Source organism: Dromiciops gliroides, chromosome 2 (genome assembly GCF_019393635.1).
Source record: "Dromiciops gliroides isolate mDroGli1 chromosome 2, mDroGli1.pri, whole genome shotgun sequence".
Lineage (NCBI taxonomy): Eukaryota > Metazoa > Chordata > Mammalia > Microbiotheria > Microbiotheriidae > Dromiciops > Dromiciops gliroides.
The window spans coordinates 470,940,047-470,956,529 of record NC_057862.1 but is presented as its reverse complement, the minus strand read 5'-3'; the positions used below and the strand labels follow the sequence as shown (position 1 = coordinate 470,956,529).

General features: G+C 40.2%; 1 pseudogene; it reads right to left on the bottom strand.

Moving 5' to 3' along the window:
* Positions 1-7,165: 7,165 nt before the first annotated feature.
* Positions 7,166-8,105, bottom strand: LOC122743343 (annotated as a pseudogene).
* Between the last annotated feature and the right edge of the window lie 8,378 nt (positions 8,106-16,483).

Below are 16,483 nucleotides of genomic sequence, written 5' to 3'. Positions count from 1 at the left end.
ACCCTTTGGGCTACTTCCCCAGAGGTTGTCTGCTCCTCCAGCTCATGTATCTTCCACATGTTGGGAGCTAGAGTCCTCTGAGGTCTTGACTTCTACCTGGACTCATTATGTTATGGGGCAAATTGGTGGGAGTGTTGGGGTTAGGATGATGGGGTGTGGGGATCCTTAGGAATTCCTCTTTAAAGAATTACACCCGGGGCAGCTAGGTGGCACAGTGGATAGAGCACCGGCCCTGGAGTCAGGAGTACCTGGGTTCAAATCCAGCCTCAGACACTTAACACTTACTAGCTGTGTGACCCTGGGCAAGTCACTTAACCCCAATTGCCTCACTAAAAAAAAAAAAAGAATTACACCCTCTTGCACACAAATCCAATTAGAATAAAATAATATTTTATTTGGTTGCTAGAGAAGTACTTTTCTGAGAAACCAACCTCCTTGAGTAGGAGAAAGGAAAATACTTTTATAGAGGACCAATAGTGTAAGGACCACTAGAGTGATCATCTGACTGTGGAAAGTTCCTTTATTGGGGGTGATCACTCAAGGGAGAACCATGTCCCACTGGTGGTGGCTGGGGGGAAGTTGGGTGAGAGGCTGCTCTGATCTCTCAGCCATCTCCAGCTCCCTCATACCACTCAGCCAGCAGCAATGCCTAATGGGTTTATCTCTCTTGCTTCAAGGTGTGTCTCAAGGAGAAGACCCATGTCAGCTGGTCAGGTTAAACTTTAATAGTCCTAACCCTGTAACATTTTGAACTGAATAAATCTGTTTGTCTTCTGAGAGCCACCTAGGGGTTTGGCTAATCATTTCTCAGTCAGTGGTCAGGGTCCCTTTCTAAGGAACTCATTCCAACTTCATAAAGGTATTACTAGGACAGAAGGCACACCTGTCCTGAACCCACCCATAGAACCTGGATTTAGTCTTGGATTCAGTGAAAAATCCTTTGAGTCCTTGCAACATATGGAACACACATTTGCTCCAGAGATCCTTGTAACATATGGGGAATTCCAACTGAAGGTCTAGACAAAATATTTCCAATTAGACTTTATAATACATAAAGCACCTGAAATTTCTCTAGTGGACGGACCCCAGCAAAGACACAGAACAATCCAAATGGAGGGCATGACACCTTGCACAGACTAATTTAAAAAGAAAGCAAATGAATTCAGAAAGTTCTAAATTGGGACATATATCCTCAAATTGCTGGATAGGGCGTCTCCTGCTGGATGAGTAGCTCTGGTGCTAATCATCATATCCTATGGTAGGGAGAAGAAAGAAAATCCCCAATGATGCTGTGGCAGAAGTCCAGGGTTGCAGGAGAGGATGGCGGTCTCCACAGACAAACTATGAAAACAGAATATACAGTCTGAAAGTAGACTGTGGACCTAAATACCCAGAAGCACTTGCAACAGTTAGATTTGTGTGAATGGGATAAATAATTCCAATGGAATGGTGGATGCATGGAGCATATCAGTGTTAGCAAAATGGCAAAATTCTTATAGCATTAAAGTTGTACTTCAAGAGTTAAGGTGTCTAATGATGCCCAAAGGAAACATGAAGCTTCTACAGCCTCCAGAAGGGCAAACATATAGCAATTAATTTTAACAATTCTCAAACTTATCTAAACCAACAACCTTCAACTCATGTTAATGTCTTGATTAAATCTCACAATGCAAAACCCACACATTAAAGGAATGCCAGCTGCTATACATGACCTGGACATCTGTAAGGATATATTTAATACATGTACACCCATTATGTTTTCAGGCACAATGGGAAGAAAAATGCAGCACAATTTTTTTTTCTCTTATCAAGGCACTATCATTTAAGCATAAACCTGGAGTACTACAAATGGAATTCAGGTTTTACAAGATGAAAGCATGACAAGATGTGTCAGATTGCTGTGGAGTAATGCATGTTTCAGAAATCGAATTTCTCAAGAAAGAAAATTATAAATGGCATGCTTGATCCATCTTGCTTAGTGAAAGAGCTGCAATTTACATTGTTTAAAGTAGCAGGTACAATAAATACTGTTGCTAATTTTGTTTAATTTTTGAAGAGGTGTGGGTACCGACTACTAGCAGTAACAAAGAGTATGTTCAGGATTGTTTTGATACCTGTATTTATAAAAAGGGGGGAGGCAGTGAGGGAGGGAGATGGATTTCTGTTTTTAAAGCAGCTCCTATGTGTTACATGTAACAGACATGGTAAATACTTGTTTACAGTCTTTGTTCCAATAAACCATGAATTTAAGTTTAAGTGAAAAAATGAAGGAAATAGGTGTATGGATATGTGATTCTGAGATCAAAGTTAGTCTTAAAATGTAAATAAAATGTGGAAAGTAAAAAATGAAAGAAAGAAGGAAGGAAGGAAGGAAGGAAGAAAAGAAAGAAAGAAAGGAAGGAAGGAAGGAAGGAAGAAAGAAAGAAAGAAAGAAAGAAAGAAAGAAAGAAAGAAAGAAAGAAAGAAAGAAAGAAAGAAAGAAAGAAAGAAAGAAAGAAAGAAAATCCCCATCTACCCCACTGCCATCTGGTATAGGCACAGGAGTGTGGGGACACCCAAGAGGGAGTAGGCACTTCAGAGTTTATAGGACATTAGGTAAATTATCCCGTGGACCTGAAATCTATAAAGATCTCAGACTGTCTGAACTTATTCCTCAACTAGGAAGAGGAGAAGAAGAAAGAGGAGGAGGAGGAGGAGGAGGAGAAAGTGGAGGAGGAGAAAGAGGAAGAGGAGAGAACATGGATGAGCTCTGAAAATATACTATAAATGAACCACTAGGTACCAGTATCTAAAGTTGTACCTTCCATACTGCTCACGTCAGCTCCTATACTTATAAAGAATACAGTAATACAAGAGAAATTATTAGTACTTGAACATTCAACCAAGGAAGTCATCTCAAAGAAACTGATCTTACTTGGAAACACTGCAGAATTACAATCCAATTGTAATCTAAAATAAAAGAGAAATCCCCTCCCCGAACTAATTTTCCTTCAATAGGTTTTTGTAATACCAGAATACCCCAAAAGGGAAGTACCAAATGGAAAAATCTCTACAAGAGGTCCCTGCAGATGTGTAGTAGGGGACTCAAATATATCTAGCACAAAGTCCCCACAGCACCCATTCTGGGATGCCCTCATTCTCAGCTTAGCACTCATAGGTTTGCAGGCTCAACTCCAAGGAGGTGACTATTCCTAGGTTGTAGGTCTGTGGGTCCATGCTCCTCCTACTATAGCTCAAGATTTTAATGGTGTAAGAAGCCCCAAGTCCTCTATCAGTAGATTAATACCTACTTTGAAATTTCTAATCCTTAGAGAGTTGCCTGGGTACACTGAGAAGTTAAGTGATTTACCCAGGGTCATACAGTCATTGTGTCAGATGGTACTCGAACAATGTGTTCCTGGCTCCAAGGCCTATTCTCTATCTACAACATCAGGCAGCTTCTTTTTTTTTTTAGTGAGGCAATTGGGGTTAAGTGACTTGCCCAGGGTCACACAGCTAATAAATGTTAAGTGTCTGCGGCTGGATTTGAACTCAGGTACTCCTGACTCCAGGGCCGGTGCTCTATCTACTGCGACACCTAGCTGCCCCCATCAGGCAGCTTCTTGAAGAATTACTATTATTACTTGTATATAAAGGAAGCAAACAAATCTGAATATCACAAATGACTACCTGATTGTTAAATACAATTGCATTCTTATCACTCTTCCTCGACCTCCCAGTAGCACTGGACATTGCTGACACTAAAATACTCTGGCCTCTCTTAGCATCAGAGATAAGATACTGTCCTGTTTTCTTCTCTTAAATCTCTAATTCCTCCATTGGGTCTTTCCTCTATTCTTGGTCTGTTAAATATTTTGCAATGTTCTGGCCCTGGCTCTCTTCTCTCTTCTCTTTCTCTCTGCTCCCTGTCTTGGCAATCTCATTAACTTCCATGGTTTCCACATCACCTCTGTGCAAATGATTCTCAAATCTTTATCTCTAATCCTGACTTCCCTGCCAAGCTCCAGACCTACATCTTCATATTACAGGATATCAGCATGAGTACTTCAGACTTGATATATCGAAAATGAATGTCTAATCCTAGGGAAAGTATTTAGTAAAGAAAACAATATGACTGCTGTGTTGAATAAGCTGCCTGATACTGTGGAGAATTCTCAGGTTCTGAGTGATACCTAGGTTTGGGGATGTAGGACCATATGCTCAAAGGTTCCCTCGAGGAGAGTGTGACTTCCTCCAGGTACCACATGATAGTTCCACAGAATCATAAAGTCCTTGAGGTGGTAGTGGATGGATGGAGAGGCAAAATGACAAGGAATGCCTGGGCCATATCAGGAGCTACAGAACAAAAATGGTAACAGAGGCATGCATGGCGGTAGTAGAGGAACAGGCAACATCCCAGACTAAGCTGGAGCCAGAGCCAGAGCCAAAGAGCAGAAGGAGACCATGATGTAAAAGGGCAAGTCCGGACCTTTCCTTTCAACTGTGCTGTGAGTTATGTGGCTCTGAAGTGCAGGTTTGGGGAGAGCGTTTGGCTCTAGAGAGCTAGAGGGCTTCTCTGTAGTGTGGGGGAGGACATTTCTCAAGCTTATAGTACGGGTAGTCCTTAAAACTAGACTAGACTAGACTAGACTAGACCATCAGTACCAAGGACTTGGGTGTATAGGTCTTAGGGAAAAGTTGAGGACTGATGGAAGGAAGAAAATACTTTCTTCTTTCAGGAATTCTGTGGGGGAGGCATTGTAAAGTAAGGTGTTGTATTTTCGAGTCTGAAAGGGATACGATTTTTTTTTTGCCTAAAAAGAAGTAAATCAATTGGTAAAGGATCTGATGAATAGTTGATGTCTGAAAAGAATAGGAAACGAACTTTGGTTTAATAAAAAGTGTTAAAATACATGTGTAAAGAAGCTTAGTTTTCAGATGGGATTTGAGATAGAAAATAAACGGTGGCTTAATATATGAATCAAACTGGAAGAGATGTAAAGTGATGTATGTGAACAATGTGATACTTTATTTTTTAAAATAAAAAAATTAAACTAATTTATTTTGTCTTTAATCAAAAAAGTACTCTATTATTTTCCAGTTACATGTAGAGACCATTTTCAACATTCTTTTTTATAAAATTTCTAGTTCCAAATTTTTCTCCCTCCCTCCCCTCTCCCCAAGAAAGAAAGCAATCTGATATAGGTTATATATGTATAATCATATCAAACATATTTCTGTATTAGTATGTTGTGAAAGAACCAGAACAAAAGGGGAAAACCTCAAAAAAGAAAAAAAAGTAGAAAGAGGGGGCAACTAGGTGGCACAGTGGATAAAGCACCAGCCCTGGATTCAGGAGAACCTGAGTTTCAGACACTTGACACTTACTAGCTGTGTGACCCTGGTTTCAGACACTTGACACTTACTAGCTGTGTGACCCTGGGCAAGTCACTTAACCCTCACTGCCCCCCCCCAAAGTAGAAAGAGAATGGTTCAATCTGAATCCAGATTCCACAGTTCTTTTTGGATGTGGAGAACATTTTCCATCATTAGTCCTTTGGAATTACCTTGGACCATTGTATCGCTGAGAAGAGTCAAGTCTATCACAATATGGTATTTTAAAGGAGGCAGAAAAAGAACTTTTATTTATTAAAAATTGGAAAATGTGAATGTGAAAAACCAGTTTCAAGGGTACAGAATATATTGGACTGTAAGAGAACTATCATACCATTGTATTAATAACTAATTATTAATTTGTGATCCACCCTTTTCCTTCTGTTAAAATCCAACTCCTGAAAAGGTCAGTAAGTTTCTGAAGGGCATGGCTGAGTGATAAAATTTGCTCCTAGACCCCAAGGCACATGCAAGACCCCACCCAACTGGGAGACCTAATTTCTTTTTAGAGTATAAACAGAATCTAGTTTGGGTGAGCCTTTGCCTGGGGGAAGAACCCCTTGTCTTTGGTCCCTTTCATCAGAGTTCAGGGCAACCCAGTTCATTAAGGAAAAAAGTAGCTAGAGAGGAACTGATGGTGATGGCTTCTCCTGATCAGATTGTTGGAGGCTGCTGAGTCTCATGATCAAGTCACCTTCTCAGCAGGAAGAGCTGAAGACTGTTAGCCTACCTTCTCATTAAATGTTCACCAATCAGGGTTGATCTTCACTTGTCAGGGGAGTTCCCTTCCAAAAGGGATTTAAGGCATTTCAGGATCTCCCTTGGTGTCTTTGGTTATCAAGAGAAACCCCTGACCATCAATTTATTGATTTCCAGCTAGCCTAATTAACAAATTCATTATTAATTATCCAGAAACTCTGTCTCTCAGGGTTTTCATTCATCTCAACTGGGTTGAGAACTGAAAGTTGCAGGGAATTATGGTCCCTCAGCTGATTTCCTTGCAACTATTTTAAGACTTAAGAGGGTGATATGAAAGAAAAAGATTGGTTTTCCCCCTTGATTTCTCTATTTGGGAGAGGGAAAATGTGATTCAAAAAAATTTTAATTTAAAATTTAAAAAAAGATTCCAAGAGTCAGAGGTGAGGAGGGAGTGTATTCCTGTCTTGGGGAGACTGGCTATAAAAAAAGCATGGGTGGTAGAATGCTAAGTTCATAGAACTTAGTAATCAGCAAAAAGATAAGTTTTGTGGCAATGTAGAGTGTATGAAATAGGCCTGAAAATATGGGTTAGAACAATACTGGGAAAGGCTTGAAATCTTAGGCCGAGGAGCTTTTATTTGATCAAAGAAGACAATAATGGAAGCCATAGAAATAGAGTGTGAAATGGTCAGAAGTATATGTGGGTTTTTTTGGTGTTGTTTTTTTTTTAATATTTGACATGCAATTTTATTATAATCTAAATGAAAATAGAATGGGAATGACAGTAACAAGCAAAATTCACCACTGAAAACTGTGGTGAGATTGCAGCAGACTTATATTTAAAACACAAAGGCGATGGAATTGTGGTCCAAAATAGTTAAATACACAAGTCCAAAATATGAAATGTGTATACACACACACACACACACACACACACACACACACATATATATTTGTCACATTCACTCTGAAATCCATTTACCTCTTTCAGAATCCCAAAGATTCAGCATGTTCTCTTCTGCTATGTCACTGACATCACAGAACAGTTGCCTGTGAAGCCAGACCTCTGACTCTGGGCTCCAGTTTCATTCCGTTATAGACCATTACCCTCATCAGGGAGCACAGTTGTCTGAATAATCTGTAAATCTTGTTCATCCTGCACTACCACTGCTGGGTCTATGACAACCACTAGGGGGTGCAAGAGCAGATATGACAACCAAATCTGAATTAAGGTCTCCAATACATTTTCTACCAAGCTCAAGGAAGGGCTTCTCAACATTGGAGCTACTTTTGGCCAAAATGTCACAGTGCTGGAGATGCTTCTTCCTGTGTCGGATAATGGATTTCACTTTGATTTTTCTTTCCTTAATGTCCACTTTGCTGCTATAAAATGCTTTTGCATCATTTTCACATATTTATACCAGACCTCTATGCCAATTAGGTACATTCTTGTAAGTAACTCAATGTTATATCAAATATTGTAATGGCACACTGGGCTTGGACACACTGAGAAAGGCGCATCTCTCAGACACCAAATTTCTCTTGGCCAGTTGCATCCCATTTTTTGAATTTAATAAACCCTTGTAGGATAGAACACAAGGGGTTGGACCTCAGTGCCCAAGGTGGCTGTTGTTGTTGTTCAGTCCTTTTAATCCTGTCTGAGTCTTCACGACCCCATCTGGGGTTTTCTTAGCAAAGATACTGGAGTGGTTTACCATTTCCTTCTCCAGCTCATTTTACAGATGAGGAAACTGAGGCAAATCTGGTAAAGTGACTTGGCCAGGGTCACATAGCTAGTAAGTGTCTGAAGTCAGAATTGAACTCAAGAAGATGAGTCTTCCTGACTCCAGTCCTGGCACTCTATCCAGTGCACCATATACTTCTATATGCTATGTATATTATATGTGGCTATATACTTCTCAAATTCACTAGTCAGGTCAAGTTTTGCAAATATGGTTGGGGATTTTTTTAGTACCTCCATCAGCAACTAAGACAAGCTTGAACTGAGCCTGGGGTTCTTCTTCAGTAGTCATCATGATGCTTTGCTTTGTTTTGTTTTTTGAGAATTTTCTACATTTGTGCCTTAGAGCTGTGTTTTAAGAAGACTATTTTGGTGGCTGTGTGGAGGATGGATTTAGCAAGGGGAAAGAGTGGGAGCCAAGAATACAGTTAGGATGCTATTGTAATAGTCTAGACAAGGGATAATTAATACCTGAACCCAGATGTTGGTCATGGGAGTGAAAAGAAGGGGCATGTGTAAGATCTATTAAAAAAGATAGCCTTGGGGCAGCTAGGTGGCACAGTGGATAAAGCACCGGCCCTGGATTCAGGAGTACCTGGGTTCAAATCCGGCCTCAGACACTTGACACTTACTAGCTGTGTGAACCTGGGTAAGTCACTTAACCCCAACTGCCTCACACACACACACACACACAAAGATAGGCTCAGGGGCAGCTAGGTGATACAGTGGATAGAGCATGGGCCCTGGATTCAGGAGGACCTGAGTTCAAATCCAACTTCAGACACTTGACACTTACTAGCTGTGTGACCCTGGGCAAGTCACTTAACCCCAATTGCCTTAAACATCCAGGGCCATCTTCAGTAATCCTAATGTATATCTTGCCACTGGACCCTTATGGCTCTGGAGGAGGTAGTGAAGTCAATGACCTTGCACAACCCTCCAAGTTGTGACATCACTCCAACGTCATGGTGCTCTTCCAAAACAATGACAAACAACAACTGTATTAAGTTCTGGGGATACAGAAAGAGGCAAAAGACAGTTCCTACCCTCAAGGAGTTCACAATCTAATGGTGTCTAGTGAGAATATGGAGACAAAAGAGGAAAGGAACTAGAAAGGGCTTTGAGGGATACTGTAGGGGGTGAAAGATAAAATAACAGGAAACAAAGGTTTGAGCTTCTGAACAATTGTCCAACAAATTGTGATCAGTTGCCTTTCTCAGCTTTGGTACTGGATCCCAAATACAGGGGAAACAGATTTTTATACATTATAAACAATTAATCAACTAAGACCGATTAAATAAAAGAAAACATTTAGCCAGGAAACGACATTAGGTAATCTGATTTCTAATTGGAGGAAAAATTAGGGACTTTCCAAGATAGGAGGGGACAGTGAACAGGTATAATTCCCTGAATTCAGAAAAAGAGTGTCTATAAACAATCAAAGGAACATGGACATAATAACTAATTGATCAATATGGGGCCAGTTTTTAGATAGGACACAAGGATTGCTTGAGATGTACAATTATGAGAAAACTCCTTGAATCAATTTTTGGATCTGACTGGGTTTCTGGTCAGCATAACCTAGGTTCTTAGTTAAAGTTCAATGAACAGGAGGTAGGGGTGGTCCAACTTCCCAGCCCCACGGGATTAGGTTCAAACGATGCAACAAAATCCTTTCCCAATTCCTACAATTAAATAAAGTTTTCTCACAGGGCAGAAATTGGACTAGATCCATAACTGAATAGAAAGGGAACTGAGCTAGACCAAGAATTGAGTCACAAGATGGAATCAGTGTGATCCTTTCTATTCCCACCACCACTTGCTGCTCAATCCCCTGTACCTGTAGAGGTGGTGGAAAACAGATAATGATCTATTTGGGCAGGCTAAGAAGATGTGGTCAGACTGGTAAGAAGAGAACCAGGAAAGAGCTAAGTAAGGAAAATGTAAGAGGAGAGAATATTCAAAAGAAAGGAGTGGTCAACTGAGTTATTGCTGAAGAGGTCAGGAACATGGGGACTGAAAAAGGCTGTTACATTTAGCAATTAAGGGATAATTGGCAAGAGATGAGAAAATAAACTGCTCCTTTCCCTTCTTTGGAAGAGATGGGGAGAGGAGCTATTGATGTGGAACATTTAATTTACTGTCATATTCAGTTAATGTGTTGAGTAATTTTGCCATGCTTTTTATTCTTTGTTACAAGGGGTAGTTTTTTTAAGGTAGAGAAGGATAAGGGATATATTTGGAAATGAAGGTAAAATAAAAATAAAATATAGCAATAGTTTCAAAAAGATAGTTACAACCTTGAAGAGAGTAATTCCATATGTGTGTTGGGTTTGGAAGCCAAGATTGCAAAGGGTTGAGAAGTGAGTGGGAGAAGAGGAAAGGAAGGCAACATATGTAGATGGTTTTGTTTTTGTTTTTTTAGCTATGGAATTCAGGCAATATATAGGATGGTGTCTTGAAAGGATAAAGAGATATTGGGAAGGGCAGCTAGGTGGCGCAGTGGCTAAAGCACTGGTTCTGAATTCAGAAGGACCTAAGTTCAAATCTGGCCTCAGACACTTGGCACTAGCTATGTGACCCTGGGCAAGTCACTTGGCCCTCATTGCCTTGCAAAGAGAGAGAGAGGTTGGCAGTTAAGTGGAATAGTAGCTTTGGATTCAGGAGGAACTGAGTTTGAACCCTGCCTCAGAAATGTATTAGCTCTAAACCCTGGGCAAGTCACTTACTTTTCCCCACTTCAGTTTCCTCATCTGTCAAGTGGGGATAACAATAGCACCTATCTCCCAGTGTTATGAGGATAAAATGAGATAATATTTGTGAAGTGCTTTGCAAACCTTAAAGTGCTATATAAATGCTAGTGGTGGTGGTGGTGATGATGTTGTTCATAGGTAGTAGAGAAGGAATTGGGGCAGATAGGTACTTGGAGAGCTTGGGGTCAGTGGTACTTGAGTTAAAATCTGGCCTTAGATACTTACTAGCTCTGTGACCCTGGGCAAGTTACTTAACCCTGTTTGCCTCAGTTTCCTCATCTGTAAAATGAGTTGGAGAAGGGAATGCTAAACCAGGTATAATTCCAGTATCTTTGCCAAGAAAACCCCAAATGAGATCATGAAGAGTCAGACACCACTGAAAGGACTGAACAACAACAACAAATTTAAATTCTTCCAAGAAAAACAATAATAGGGATAGGGATAAGAATAGAGCTGGTGATTTCACTGTAAATAGCTGGGTAGTACAGTGGATAGTCCATAGGACTTGGAGTACAGAGAAATCTGAGTTAAAATCTTGCCTCAGACATTTACTAGCTGTGTGATCCTAGGAAAGTCACTTAACCCTGTTTGCCTCAGTCTCCTTATTTGTAAAATGACCTGGAGAAGGGAATGGCAAACCACTCCAATGTCTTTGCCAAAAAAACAACTGAACAACAACAAAAGAGAAGGGGTGAGGACAGAGGGAAAAACATGAAGACTAGGGAAAGAGGAGCATAATTAAAGGAGCAAGCTCCTAGGGGAGACAGGAGGGGATGGGATCAAGGGTAGCAATCAGAATTTTCCTTGGTGTGGAGAAGAGCCACATCTTTAGACAGAGATTAGAATGAAGGAAGAGATAAAGGAGCATGTTGGAGATAATGGAATATCAGGAACAGGAGAGGGGAAAAGAAGAAATTCATTATTGTAACCGGGCTTCTCAGGGAATGCCTAGTTCCTCTGTGTCCCTTTCCACATGGGTGGGAGTACCCTCCTTTGACTGGCTGCCTGTGTCTTTCCTTTTCAGCTGGGCTCTTTTCTATGATGACTATACACTTCATGCAGCATTGATGCTATGAATGAATGGGTGGGAGCAGAAAGACTTGCCTTCTTCCTGCTCCTTCTTTTACCCTAGCTCTGAGAAATGGGTATGGTGGGATTTGTTTCTATTCTGTATTGTCAGATGCGGAAGGTCCCAGGGCACCAGGAATTAGAGCCATGGAGACTCTATGGGTCAGGAGTGTAGGCAGGGTGGAGCAGACAGCCAGGCTGCAATGGAAGCCTTGAGAAGCCAGGATGCCTAGGCAAGCCTCTTTAAAGCTGGGACACTAGTTTTGTATGGCCATTTCTTAGACCTATTGCTTGTTCTTTGTTTTCAAAGAGGACCAAAGACCTCAGAAGGGTGATGTCTTGACTTGCAAGTGAATTGGATTTAAATGAGGCAGGGCTGTGCAAAGTCATCAGCTTCACTCTCTCTTCCAGAGACACTGGAGTCCAGTGGTAAGACAGAGTGGGAGTGGGAGCCCTTGGCCTTTTTAAGCTAAGGTCTTTCCCAAGTCTCAGTTTGTCTGAGGCAGCACCCATTCAGTGACTTAAGGCTAGGTAAGAAATGAGGCAAAAGATGGACTAGTTTGTCTACTCAAAAAAAAAAAAATCAAACTGAGGGGAAGATTCTTGGGGTTTCTGACCAGAACAGAGTACTTGGCAAATAGTAAACAATAAATACTTGTTGAATCCAAAAAAGAAAAAAGAAGAAAGGAAGGATGGAAAAAAGGAAAGAAAGAAAAAGGAAAAAAAAGAAATTGTGATCCCATTCTATGGGAACTGAGCTAAACCATGAACCTGATCCCCTTTCCCTCTCCGGAGTTTGAGGTGGTGCAGGAAGAGAGCAGGATACTTCCCATATGTTGGGGGAATATGTTTGTATATTTGTTATTATACCTTTAGAAATAAATATTCTTTTGTAAAAGCTAACCTGACTGAGTACCTAATGGAACTGGAGTGCAAGAGGCCACACTTCCTACACAGGGGTATTGGGAACTGAAGTCATTTGCAGAGAGCAAATCTCCTTAAAGGTACTGGAGGACCTTGGGAGGAGGAGTGGTGAAATCTAACCTTTCTGGCCTTCAAGGAGTTGGGGCAGGATGGTCTGTTACAATTAGAAATGACATCTCTTTTCTCAGTGTGGGTCTGAAAATGCTAATGTGTTAAATGAAGTGTAAAGGTGTGTTTATGACCTCTTGTCCCTTTAGGAAGTGTTTCCCTGGAGAAATTGAAAGGGCAGTCTAAGCAGTCAAGGCAGGAAGCAGCTTTGTGGAATGTCTCCTGCATCTCTATCAGAGTCCAGTAGGCAACACTCTATTCTGGAGCAGGAGGGAGATTCAGGTCAGGAAACAGCTTCCAAGAGAGTGACCCTCCCAACCATAGAGAAGGGAGGGAATTGTAGATTCAAAGGATTTTCAAAGTACCTGGTAGGCACTTAATAAATGTCTGTTGTCTGATGAATTTATTTATTGGGAAGGTGTGCCTCTTGGTTTCTACCTTAATATAGGCTATGGTACAATAGTGCCACCTAGTGACAACATACTTTGACTTAAAATATGCCAATCCATTGCTATCACTCCTCTAGATACAGGGAGTCTTTTTTGTCACCCTCTTTTTTTTGGGGGGGGCAATTCTGTTTGACTAAATGCAATTTTCTTTGAACTAACGTGCCCTCTGATATGCCTAGAAAGAGTAAATATATTGCCGAGGGCTCTTGAGCTGTTGTTTTGAGTAGAAGCTTACCCATGACGTGCCTTGAACCTGGGGTAGTTTTCTGGTGGCTGACATGTGAGAAGCAGGGAATTCCAAATGCTGCGACATTTATGTGTTTGTTTATAATTTTTCATGGTTGGTGATTTGGGATTCTATTTGTTTTTTAGAACTGGAGCCACCTAGAGATGTAATCACACTGTGGCACTACTTTGAGATGCCTGGGTTCCAGCTAGAAGTCCTTCCCCAAACCACTTCTATGAACATTTTTATATGCTTTCTACCTATTTCTGGAACCCTATTAGTATAACATTTCTTCCTTCATTCTTCCAGACCAGCAGCCACCCTCATCCAGTTTGAAAGTAGTATCAAACTCAATGAATTGAATCAGTCAAATAAATCTAGGCTGAATCTAAGGAAAAACAAACAAAGAGAGCTGGCTTAAAGTGAAAGGGGACTGCCTCTGCGGGGAGGGAATATGGTATTTATAAAGCATTTACTTTATTATTATGTATTTATAAAGCATTTACTGCGTCAGGCACTGAGCTAAGGTCAAGGGTTCTCTTCCCTAGAGTCCTTTACATAAGGACTCGAGTTTGGGCTCGAGTTTCTTTCTATGTCTGAAATTTTGTGATTCTCAAATTTTTCCTTTAGAAGAAAATTCATCATAGACAGTCTGTACTGTGCCTATTCCAACTGCTAGCACTCCTCTCAGATGCAGTGGCTCAGGTATTATTTCATGGTACCTTATCCTAGAAAAATCACTTAAGTTTTGTATACATGTAGACTCCCACACTCACTAAGAGCATGCTATTGTTGACTCAGAGCCCAAATTGTAGCCCGGAATGCTTTGGTTCCGCTTGTTAAATATACATACTTTATTATAGGTATAGTAAGTAACTGAGAATAGTTGACCCGGGAGAAACCTGGGAAATCCATCATTGGTGCCTACATCCCCCTCATCCCCCAGGTAATTCTCAAGCGCTTCCAGAGGTATCAGGGTATGGTTTTGAGATTCTTAATTTATGTGTGGATCTCATGGCCTCCTTTGGCAGTCAGTTTGATGATGCCTATGAACCTTTTCTTTGAAGAATGTTTTTTAATGCATAAAATATATGACTGTAAAAGAAACCAATTACATTAAATTAAATTATAAAAAATAAATTTTAAGTTCATGGACCCCAGGTAAAGAACACCTAGTATTGAATGATGTTGATAATATTAATAACTATAGGAACAACTAGCATTTATACAGTGTTTTTTAAGGTTTGCCAAGCCCTTTACTATGTTAACTCATGAGATCCTCATAATAACCCTGTGAGGTAGGAGCTATTTAGATGAGGGAAACCAGGTCAAAGAGAGGTTATGTGACTTGCCCAGAGTAACATAGCTTGTAAATTTCTATCTATGGTGTCACCTACCTCTGTGGTGGATCCTGACACAGGTTAATCCCCAACTCAGATACTTGCCTGGAAGTCACCTAGGCAAGTCACTAACTTCCTTGTGCCTCTATGTATCTCATTTGTTGTTGTTGGTTTTTTTTTCGGGGCAATGGGGGTTAAGTGACTTGCCCCGGGTCACGCAGCTAGTATGTGTCAAGTGTCTGAGGCCGGATTTGAACTTAGGTACTCTGAATCCAGGGCCAGTATTTTATTCACTGCGCCACCTAGCTGCCCCGAATTATCTCATTTGTAAAATGGGGATTTATAATATCATTTACCTCACAGGTTAGTGTAAGGATTAAATGAGACAATATACATAAAGTGCTTCACAAACCTTATAAAATTTAGCTATTAAGACAATTAATAGCTTCAGCAAGGGTTCAGGCTACAAAATCACCCCAGAAAAACCAACCATTTGTATATAATATAAAAAAATCTAAGGGGAAATTATCAAATAATTTAGAAATTGCATAAAATATCTGGGGATTATATCTAACAAACACAAAAAGAGATTTCAATAACAAAGTGCCCCTTAGGGGCAGCTAGGTGGCGCAGTGGATAGAGCACCTACCCTGGAGCCAGGAGGACCTGAGTTCAAATTTGAACTCTGACACTTAATACTAGCTGTGTGACCCTGGGTAAGTCACTTAACCCCAATTGCCTCACACACAAAAACAAACAAACAAACAAACAAACCCAAAGTGCCCCTTAAAGAAATAAAGAGCAACCTTAATAGCTGGAGGAATATTCAGTGCCCATGGCTGGATTATGCCAATATAATAACAATGATAATACCACCAAAGTTAATTTACAGTTTTAATACTATGTCAAATACTAAATCAAATTATCAAAGGGATACTTTATAGAATTTGTAAAATTAATAAATTTCATGTGGAAAAACAAAAGATCTAGAATATTAAGTGAAAATATGAAAAAGGTAGGATGAAGGGGTGAATAGCATAACAATAATCATTAAAAACAGTTAATATTTGGTTAAAAAGAGGTAGGTTGATCATGGAACAGACGTAATTAAAGAAGGATCAGATATAATGAAACTCAATAACTGGAAAAGAATGATTTTAGGAAGAGACTCCTTATTTGATTAAAAGGAAACTGTTGGAAAACTAGAGTAGCTGGCAGAAATTTGGTTAAGATTAACACCTTACTTTCACTGTATTCCACAATAAAATTGTAAATAGATATGTGACCTTAGTAGTAAAGATCTTACCATAAAAAAATTCGAAGAGAAACAGATATATACTTCTTACAGCTATGTTGATGATTGGATTTCCTTACTAGTCTTAACCTCAGTTCTAACCTCTAGACATCTTAAACTCAACCCTACCTACTCAGTAAACTCCAGTGGCTTCTTATATTGTCCGGAGCAAATATAAAATCCATTGTCATTCAAAGCCTTTCACAACCTGGGGCGCTCCAACCTTTCCATTCTTCTTATACTTTACTCCCCCAGAGGTACCCTGTGAACCACTAACTCTGCCTTCTTGCTGTGCCTTGCTGTGCCAGCTCCGGGCTCCAGGTATTTTCACTGGCTGTTTCCCATGCTTGGAATACTTCCTCCTCATCTCCAATTTCTGGTTTCTCTGACTTCCTTCAAGTTTCAGCCAAAATTCCATTTTCTACAAGAAGCCTTTCCTGATCCCCTTTAAATGTTAGTGCTTTCCCTTTATTGATTATCTCCCATTTATTCTCTATGTATTTTGTTT